Source organism: Photinus pyralis, unplaced genomic scaffold (genome assembly GCF_008802855.1).
Source record: "Photinus pyralis isolate 1611_PpyrPB1 unplaced genomic scaffold, Ppyr1.3 Ppyr1.4_LG10, whole genome shotgun sequence".
In the NCBI taxonomy this organism is placed as follows: domain Eukaryota; kingdom Metazoa; phylum Arthropoda; class Insecta; order Coleoptera; family Lampyridae; genus Photinus; species Photinus pyralis.
The window spans coordinates 940,516-951,749 of record NW_022170250.1 but is presented as its reverse complement, the minus strand read 5'-3'; positions in this window follow the sequence as shown (position 1 = coordinate 951,749).

Sequence of the window (11,234 nt, the reverse complement as noted above, 5' to 3'; positions counted from 1 at the left end):
TTATTTATGGTATAAGTGTGTTATATTACAAATAAGTCACGCGAGAAAAAAGTAAGCCCACGAGGCCGTCAGGCCGAGTGGGGTTATTTTCTCAAGTGACTTATTGTAATTAACACAGGTGCACCATACAAAACTTTATCCAACACCTCCTCAAGCTGGTTTAAAACGTGGAAATCTTAAAAACTGCGTGTTCCGCGAAAAGCTAGAGTGCATGGAATACAAAAGCAATAATTCGTTGCTATGGGGAATAATAAACAACAAAAAATTAATTAATAAATAGTTATTTACGTTATAAGTCCGGTAGGTTACTTGTAACAGTACGAGTTAGACATTATGGACGAGGCGACGTCAGGAGCCGAGTCAAGAATGTCTTAAACGAGTACTGTTACAAGTACTACCGGACGTATATCGTAACGTATTTTATTTCATACTGTAAGTCTGTTTTGTATCATTATTTCATTTCAAAGATTACAAAATTTCATCATATTGTAAAAATCGCATTACCTTGTTTCTGTGACAACGGCCGTTGCTATAGTTTGTAGTTTGTTGACAATTGAATTTTTTTCACTGAAAAATTGACGTTATAAACGTTGTGGGATGTTCCAATGTTCCCGATACAATCCTGTCGAAATCTCATGAAGCAACCGAAAAGTTGGTTCCTAAGAAGTCGGGCGCAAGGTATGAAAAAGAGTACTAAGTGTTTTGCCAATTGAGGAACGAACATGGGGCGAAACAAGTAGAGGAAAAAGTCGTGTTGGCATACTTTTTGAAGGCAGTAAGTTTTTGAATTGAGATTTTTTTGCCTGGGTTTCGGTGTTAAAGCGTCATGGAGCATGGAAAAGCTCATCGACGGCAGAAAAATACATCGAAGGCTCGGTAGAAGGAAAAGTTAAGATTGCCCGTATGATACAACTGATACAAGGCGGCGAAAATTTCATTGAAGTTTTACAGCAGAAGGAATCAAACATTACTAACTCGACATTCAGTAATAACCCAGGCGTAGTGTTGAGGGCAATACAAATTGTTTCATTACAATCAATGTTAATGTTTGAAATAAAGAATTACAGCCAAATTTATGTTGGGGTTTTTAATTAATTGTGTGAAGATGTCAAATTTGATGTATACAAATAACAGTCCGGTAAGTGTTGCTTAGCGACACTTACCGGCTCTGATGCTGTAATAACTCACCTACCGGACTCAAAATGATAGTGTAATCGAACATCTACCGGACAGTATGAAATAAAGAATGTTCCTGCACTTTATCTTGCTAGTGAGTTATTTTACGTCCATAACTCATTAGTGGGTTATATTATACCTTACTCGTTTAATTTCGTCATGATAATGACTGGATAACATAGAGGTGTTGGATAAAGTTAAGTTATTTTATTATTGATTGATTTATTATTATATTATTGAATTTTTGCATTGTGTAACCATAGGAGTCGATCGTTTTGGGGATTTTCTATAAAAGATTTACACTTAAAAGTTGTATTAACATTCCTGAAGAGGTCGGCCCATGGGAATTTATTGCTTGCCCATTAATTGTGAAGTTAAATATTTAGTTCATTAACACTATTGTTTTGTGTGGGTTAATTTTTATTTAGCATCCAGAGTCGTGTAAATTTATTTTTGACTAGGAAAATATACCAGGTGTTGGAGTAATTACAAATAGTAGATAAATAATTAGATTTGGAAAGAGATCAAGGGATAAACCCCCCATTATGTTAATTGCTCTTTAAATTGTAAGTTTGAAAATAATTGCATGGTAATGAAATAGAAATCGTTTCGGGGTGTCAGGCTACTTGCAAATAAATTTATTGCTAATAAACTACTCCTTATATTATTGGTTTACAAAAGTGCAAGTGCTCCATTTATAATTTGCTCACTAAATGGAAACTGTTTGGAGGTACCAGCCACTCGCAAGAGTAGGGTCCCAAATAAATTTATTGCCACTATACATAATATATTTGTATCTTAATGTAACCATATATCAATAGTTTATTAACAGATTTTACCAGGCTAAGTGCATTCCTTAGTTGACGTTAATCCTAGACTGTACACCCGTCACCCATTGTCAAAAGTTTTAAGAAATCAGACATTTGAAATCCCTTTCGTCTGAAATTTTGTGACTCATCTCGTTCGAGGAAAGGCTTCTTCCACCCTTTCGGCACGGAGAACATCTTTACTAATGTAGTTTCTCAGAAAATGAGAACTACCTAATTATGAAAAGGGATGCTGCAACCATAAAACCATTGTAAATGTTGCTAACACTAGAATGGCCTTAAACAGATTGACTATGACCTATACACCGATTCATGTACCCCCTTATTGCTTACCTTGTGTTTGACTGCTACTTTTGTTCAAATTTGCGTAATTTAAATATGAAATGTTGTATAAACAAATACTACTATACGTAATAATCAATAGAGAAAGAATTAATTAAGGCCATTGAATAAGTATGTGCAATAAGTGTCACTCACGAACAGTCTCAACTTATACGTAGAACCATTAATTTCAAACAATTAACATTAGCAAGTGGTCTAGCAATGAAATCGCTGGCACCCCCAAACAGTTCCCATTTAATTAACAAGGTATAAATGTGGCAATTAATTTCACACTTGCAATTTAGTAAAAAATTAATGTGGTTAATCTACGAGTAGAATGGTGTGGTGTAGCATAAAAATAATAACCGAAATTAATTTATTTGTGGCACTTCACTCTTGTAAATATCTGGCACCTCCAAACGTTAACCCACAATTTGCCACAGCAATGATTATTTCGAAACTTTGCAAGCACATAGTTTAGAATCTGTTACCAATAAGTTAGCAAAAATTCTATAATCATCGTTTCTAATTTATTTCGAGTCTAAGTGCATTTCACCATTTCTGGAGGTTCAGTTTAAAGTTAAGCTAGCAACCCCAATTCTGTCACAAACACTATACTACTTCGACGTATTTTGTATTTATCCAAGTATTTTGCCACCCCTGATCTGTGGCAACTTACATCGTAAGTCAGAACTGCAACTTTTTATCTGGAAAAACGGCATTGGGAGGAACGAACTGAACCGAAACCGCCGTTTACCATTTAAAACCACCTACAAGGCGAGACTATTTTTACGCGATTGTTTAAGGGTAAATCATAAATCCTTTGAAGAGCTAAAAATACACTTTTAATGAACGCCGAGGTTGATGCGATCAAAAATATAAACGATGAGCAATCATTTTGACCTATCTAACTTTGGCCAGAGCCCATAACGAAACGTCTCCATCGACTATTAGCGTTGGGCATTGTTTATCACAATTAAATGCGAAATTTGCATAGAGCATAAAAGATCTTCGCCACCCATGAATGGAATTTGTTTAGAGAAACCCGAGACCACCCATGGACTAAAATCTACAATCTTTCGGAGTGTAGGTATAGTGTGCGTGTTTTTTAAATCCACGTAAATAAAGAGAAAGAGGTCTAGTTTATTGACAACGGTAATGGGTTGTTATTTCGGGGCATTATGCGGTAAGCCAGTAAGATAGACAAAACAAATGTTAAATTCTTTAAATAAACGGATGTATCCACGAGTAACCTGTCAAGGAAGTCGATTATTTCCTGACTTTATAAACGTTGGCACTGAAAAGTTATTCGAGAAGGCTCTTGGCATTGACCGAATATACCTACTTGAAAAGGAAATAATTACCCTTTTCACTTTCTAGACAGCGTTATTGGAGTCGTGATGGAATTTCATTACCGGAAACATCTCAAGAAAATTGTGCTCCACTGATAGTGAACTTTTTTTCGCTACACTACCCATTTGCAAACCCATTTAGAAATTGCGGAAGGAGATTGCCGAAACATGTGCTTTAAAACGCACAAATAGCCTTGTGACGCATACACAAATTTTGACAGTTTATTCACCTAATACTTTCCATTTTTTCCTCTCATTTTTAATCAAGACGCCCACCGCTCCCAAACGAGTTTTAAAAAGTTGCTAAAAATAGAGTGCTTGCGAAAAATGCCTCGTTGCACATGTGCAACAATTTGCTTACATAACGATCCCGTATTCTTAGCGACTTCTGGGTATTTTTGGATGGCCTAAAGGCGAGCTGCTGCAAGTGTGTTGTCGCCGGCCGAGAGTGTCTCGGAACGGGATTTCCATTGAAAAAATGACCTATTTTTCTAACACGTCCCGTATAAAAATGTCTCCGTGGGCCGTTTATTTATCTTGGAATAGTCGAGGGATTTTTATGAGTCGTTAAGCTGGCAATTAATATAGGTATTGGCAATTAGAGGTTCCGTCGTTTATTGCCTGCACAGACGTTAAGTAAAAGATGTATTAAATGTCACTCGTAGTGGATTCTCGAGGAATCCTGTTCGTTTTTTTAGCGCATTTTTGCAAAAAATTTTTTTTGTAAAAAGTAGCTTTTAATCTCACTTTGGCTGGCTGGCTGGCTGGCTGGCTGGTCGGCTGGCTGGCTGGCTGGCTGGCTGGCAGTAAATGCGCGCCCGTAAAAAACGCTTGTAAAAAGACAAGGAGTGTACATGTAACTATCGGGGCCGTGTAATTAAGAACGTTAGGGATGGGGCTACAAGATTTGGAGTCGACGACATCTGAACGCCATCCCCGAGCGTATTATACTAACCTGGAGATTTTTCAGTTTTTATCTATCTTCTTCTACAGTTTTTCTCCGATTGGTTTCAAAATGTCGTCGGGAAGATCTTGTCAACGCGCACAACTCCTGCGTCGCGGAATTTTGTTTTTTTTTCCTAGGGGCGACATAAACCACCTTTTGCGCGGCGCGCTTCGAGGGGTAGACGACTTTGGGCGCCCAAAAGTTTCTTACAGCGCGAATCGCGGTCTCTCTTTCTCGTGTCACTAATAGAAGGTCGAGCTATGTGAAGTACCCAAAAGTTGAATACGATTTTATGCCCGGATTTTAGCGAAATCTACCAAAATGTGAATTACGAATGAACGGGACGTCGGAACTGTGTATCGACAAAGGGAATGTGGTAACCCCCGACGAGATCTTACTGATGGTGGAGTCGAAACTTCAAATCCGAATTGTTGCGGGTGATCAGAAGTGGGGGTCGACAAAGGGAATATGGTAACCCCCAAAGGATTTTACTGATGGTGGAGTCAAAACTTCAAACGCGAATTGCGAGGGCACGGTAAGTGAGAAAATGGTACCGACAAAGTGAACGTGGTAGCTTTCGGCAAGATCTTATTGATGGTGGAGTCAATATTGGCTAATAAAACACTGATCTGCCACACAAAAATGCGCTGAAGTCCCTTCGATCTCACACGAGGACTTTGATCATTTTTTTTTTTCGGGGCTCAAAAAAAGTGTATAGTATAATGACCACAAGAGTGCTGAGGTTTATCATAATTTTTCGGAAATGGTTGACGATTCTGTCGTTTTCTGTGGGGGACCCAGACCCCCCCCCCTTTCTGGGAGGTATGGACCCCCCAGTAAACGACGACAGTTCTATTGCCATTTCCAGAATACCACCATAAGAGTGCTGAGGTTTTAAGATAATTTTTTTGGAAATAGTGGTCGTTTGCCGGGGATGGGGGGTATTCCATGTCCCTCAGACCTCTCGATTTTATGTTCTCTGCAACTGTCATGAAATCTGAAACCTAAATGTATATAATGAGAGGTATTTGAACAATAATTTTCAATTTGGTGCAACAAGCCCGATTTTGGTGTTATATGAACTCTTGCCATTCGCAGTGGCGGATCTAGAGAAACTTTTCCGAGGGGGGCACTTTGTGAAAATAAGACTTTTAACTTCGCTCGCAAAGACGCTGCATCCCCCAATTACGGTTACGAAAAACCTGTAAATTAATTTGTCCGCCACTTTTGCTATGGCTACTAAATCTACACATTCCAACCCCTAAATAACACAAAAAAATTTGTACAAATCTGCTTCATTTTTTTGAGGTGGGAATATCTCATTTGCTGAGGGCTTATAAAAAGTGACATTGGCAACGTTTCTTGAAATATGCAAAATCTTGCGCTGGCCGGTTATTTCAGTCTTCCCACATTAACTCCACAAGAAAAGCGATTATATTCACGGTCCACTCATTGCGGTTTGTAAAGAAACTATTAACTGCCATCGAAAAAAAAATCATTAAGAATTGTTGACGACCTCTAAGACTTTTACTTTTCTCGTGTCGACAATTGTGCAAATTTTCGAAATTGGAGGCATTTTTTTTTTGGGTCACGTTAGGTGGCGTTTTATTTTGTATACCGGGTGGCTGATCTATTGAATTTACAGAATGTGTTACCAACGGGAAAAAAACAATTATGACAGAAGTAGGCGATACGTGATGGATGCGAAAACAATGTAGTCTGCAAATTAACGCAATTAACGTTTTAAATCCGGTCAAATGAGATTTATCTTCTCAAACAATCGTCGCTTTAGCTGACCGCTCGTGCTCGTCCGTCCTTTTGCCGACACGTACGAAATTATAACAGAAAACAATGGTTCAACGACCAAATGTAAATTGTTGATTGGCTTCCTTGTCAATAAAATAAATTAATAAAAATTCGAAAAATTTTTTGGGTCGAAATTAATAGAGCGCGACTCTTGTACTTGCCACATAACCTTATTATCGTAGGTCACGACTCATTTCATATCCTTCTGAACGGAGACGTAATTAGTATTAAATTCTTTTCCCGTTACGGTTGCGATTCCCCCCCCCCCCTCGGCCCGCCGGTGGACCTTTTTAAAATAATAAACGTTTCCGCAATTTTGTTTTCGGTTCGGATAATGGCTGAGAATTTCACGGCGCGCGGTTTCTAATAAAAATACGCGCTTTGTTGCCGAAAAAACAAGCGGGGGATTAAAACATTTTCCTGCATTTAAAAGAAGATTAGGACTTGCATCGGTGATTTCGTCCACGATGATTATTACAATAATTATTGGAATTAGGTTCGGTCACGCTAATGGAGCAGGGAGGCGCCACCGTCGCTCGTCTCGTGTAAGTGTCGGACGTACTCAATCGATTATCAAGTGGGCGCCGACTTTATGATATCAACGATTGTTTACGAAACGTAAGCGAAGGTGTGACATTTGCCTTCAATTTCCGCGAGTTTGTTTATTTATAATCGTACGGCGATTGATCGACTCGCACGAAACGTAAACATTTTTAATTGGTCGATGATTCCAAAAGTTAAGTTCGAACTGGGGTTCCGCAAGGTACAATGCTAGGGCCTGTACTATTAATCTTTTTTTTTACCTTCATTGACTCAGTTCCGGATATCTGATAAAGTGATGGTGTGTCGAGTACTGCGAAACACTCGAAGCTTGTCAAACTTTTCGCTATCAATGCAAGAGAACTGAAATCATCATTGAACTATATCGCCCGATTCTAATGCAACCATCTCACTATAAATATGGCGTCCGATGTGATTACACCAATAATCCCATTCGATCTGGAACACCCTGTACAGTGCAATCAAGTTATTACTCTCTATTACTTTTTTTAGTATGGGGTCGAGATGGAACAAGGAAGAGAGAAAGGGCAAATGAAAGAAAGAGACGAGAGCAATTTAGAGATTTTAGGAGATTAGATGAGAGAAGAATAGAAGAACTCGAAAGAAATGAAGGATAAGATGCCGAAAAGTTCACTTGGAAGAACCAATTCGCAAAGAGAAATAATTAACAAGAACAAAAATTGTCCAAGACTCTTGTGCAAATAAAGCGCATTTTTTTTAACAGAAGTAGCATTTTATAGATGGGTTATGAGGTAGTACCATACTATATTTATCGATGTTTACCTTTATCAGAGCACCATGAAGGATAAAACTCACCCCCCCTCCCCTCCCCCGTCATGCATTTGGTTATGGAGTACCGAGTACGGGAGAATGAAGTTAGTTGATAGAAAACAGTTGCGACTTTTAATTGGTATTCCATGAAAGGCAAAACTATTTCTAACAATCCCTCCTGTCACCCCTTGGAAAGGAGCCGCGGAGGAAAGAAACTCCTCTGCGACTCGTAGAAAGTTGTTAGAAATTTCTTCTATAGAAACCTGTTCCTTTCAATGGGCCCTTTCATTAAAATACCCTCGAAAATACGGGTAAAATGCGGTTTTAGCCCCCCCCCCCTCTCCTCACAACCACCAATGTTAAAGCTTGTTTGGCACCACTAGACGCATGCGGATGCAAAATCTGAGCCATATTGGTTACCGCATGTAAAAATTAAATGCCAGATTTACAGTCGGAAAAAAAAAAAAAAAAAATAACCCAAAATTAATTCCCAAAAAAGAAGAAAAGGGGGGGGGGGGGGTGCTTAGATACAAAATTGGAAGGCCGTTTGCCCACGCTTGAGGTATAGGCTAGCTAGCTGAAACAATTTTTTTTAGGAATCTTTCTAGGGCATAGTTCCCTAAATCGCAAAAATGGGTCAGGACGCAACAGACAGACGGAGCAATAGCACTTTTTTTAAATTTAAAAATTTCCAAACAGTGAAGAACCGAGGGGGAAATCAGTTCTCGTGATGGTTAGGGGGAGTCGGCTTCCGAACGTTTTCCATCTAATGTGCCCCATTCGTGAGTGTTGTTGAGGAGCAAGGAGGGGGGAGGGGGGGGCTAGTTTTTCCTCGATAAGTCGCCATCTTCCACTAGAATCTAATACTCGGCTGCTGTGACATTTACTCCTCCCTACCAGTGTGGAATTGAAATCTTTCGACGTTTTTCCATCATACCGCTCTTTCTGACAGCGATGATGTTTTGCGTGGAATATTTTCCAAGGAAAAGACAAAAATTCGCACTTCTTTTTTGTAGATACAGAATCTTGGAGTGGAGTAACCTCCAAGTATAATCGACAGTTACATTCGTTTACATAATACACCATATAAAGTGGTGAGGTTATAAAAATAGTTTTTTCGAAAATAGTGGTCGATCTCTCGTTCCGCGCGGGGGGGGGATTGTATTTCCAGACCCCCCGGTTCTATGTTCTCTCCGTATGGAACCTCAAAACCCTTCCCCAATAACTTATCATTTGAAGATATGAAATCCGAGTATGAAACCTAAACCGGTTTGTAAGAAATCTGGTTTCAGGGACGAAGATTCCAGTTCGCAGTTCTCACACTATCAGCAGTTTCCACACCAGGTTTCCATGGAGTGGGGGGAGGGGAGGAGGTTACTTCAATCTAAAGCTTCTATCTACTGTTATCGTTATTGCGATCCCTCTCGTAATCGAGTGTTTTCCTCAAGTGCGTAACCCCCTTCTTATTTTTGCCGAGTGGAAGGGGGGGGGGGCAATTTTTAAGTTACATCTCTTGAAATGGATACTATTTTATAATTTTGTAAGCAATTTTTTTTATGATCTTTAAACTGGGCGCCTACTCGATCTGTGACACCCTGTATATCGGATGACCAAAGAAGTTATTTTTTGTAGTTGTGATTTTTTTTTATATACAGTGCGCTTAAACAATTTTTACACATCACTTCAGCACTGAGCCAGGTCTGATGAACTGATTTCACATACTTCTGGCGGGCGTCCAGATTTTCCGGAACGCTTTCCGGTTGACGACGGCGCCACTGATGGATGGCACCGGAAAGAAGACTGAACTCGACCTATCGAAAGTAAAGCACGCTTAATTAAAATTGTTTAAAGGGTGTTTTATATTAAAATTAGGGTGGTTTCAGAGTCATCCCCCTAATTTTTTTTTGCCGTCGTCGTCACCCTCGCGGAAGCAATGATGAATTCCTGAACCCTCACATGTGCCGCTACAGATATACAGAGTGCGCGATAAAAAATCGCAAGAAACGCGATCGACTTAATTTATGCGACGGAGAATGTGTTTTTCTGTCTGATGCAAATTTTATGCAGGCGAAATGAATAAAGTCGCGAACTTACGGCGAAAATATGCAAAAATTATTATTAAACGTCCCCGTATACGATTTTATATACATCTGCAATGTTTATTCGTGCTTTATTATTATTAAGGAAGGTTAGGATTTCTCAAAATTCCCCTGTCATACTCCTGCGAGTATTTATGGTCCTCTCGCAAATTGCGGGGCAATAAAATTAAGTAAACCCCTTCAAAATTTACAGTTAGCGTTAGTTTACTTAAAGGGTCGTCCGTTGCCGCCGCCTCTGCAGTCCGAATTTCGCAGAAAATTTTTACGACAAAGAGTTGACGTGCAAAATAAATATGCGATTTATGAAATGGCCTAAATTGGTGTCATAAAAACCCCCCCCTTTAAACTAAATAGGGGTAAAAGCTAACTGCTATTATTCGAAGAGGTATAGTGGCTATTGTCCCCTTAAGCCGGCGGTGGCAGATGGATCGGCGAAAATTTGCTACGGGATTACAATATTCTACGTTAAATTGTATGGAAGAAGTACGGGTGCGAGCTATTTCGTTAATGAGTGCGGAAAACTCGTAAAAGTATGAAAAATTCGCGTTTTTGCGTCTTAAAATTTTAATGAACGGGAAATAAATTTCGAAGTTGTAAAATCCACATGAGTCGTTAATTAAAAATTCTAAAAAAAGTTTAATTATTCAAAGTTCGCGAGATATAAATGAGGTTATCGCGACTTTCTTAACGAACTTTCCGATCTATTTCTGTTAATTTGTTTAGGAGCGACTGCCAGGAATTTTCTTCCTATCGATTACTGGTTTTGCAACGAAAAAAGTGTTTACTTTCTCATGTTCGCGCGGATTGGGTTGGTAAGTGACTTTTTTTAACTTTTCGTTAACGTCCGAGATAGTTACAGGTAATTTTTCTGCATTGTAGTAGTAGATTTCATGACATTTTCATACTTTTAACTATGGAAACTTAAGCCAGGTCAGCGAAGTTTTTAAATGATCGTCAACGGTGCATTCTATCTTGTTTTTTTCCGATGTACTGAACAAAAGTACAAGAATTCGCATTTTTGTTGTAGATGCGGAATTTTTAGACCTCGTGAGAGTATTAGTAACTCTAATAGACGTGGAAAGATCTTCTAAGTGTTTTCCTGAATTTCCCCCAGGGAAAGTACAAACATTCAGCAACGTTTTGTGGAACTAACAAGGTCTTCTAGTGTTTTCCCACAAGAAAAGTACAAAATTTCGCATTTTTTGTTATAGATGCAGAATTTTTAGAACTCGTGGGAGTGTCAGCAACTTTTTTGTAGAACTTGAAAGGTCTTCGAGTGTTTCGCTGGATATTTCCCACGGGAAAAGTACAAAAATTCGCATATTTTGTTATAGATGCAGAATTTTTAAAACTTGTGGGAGTGTCAGCAACTTTT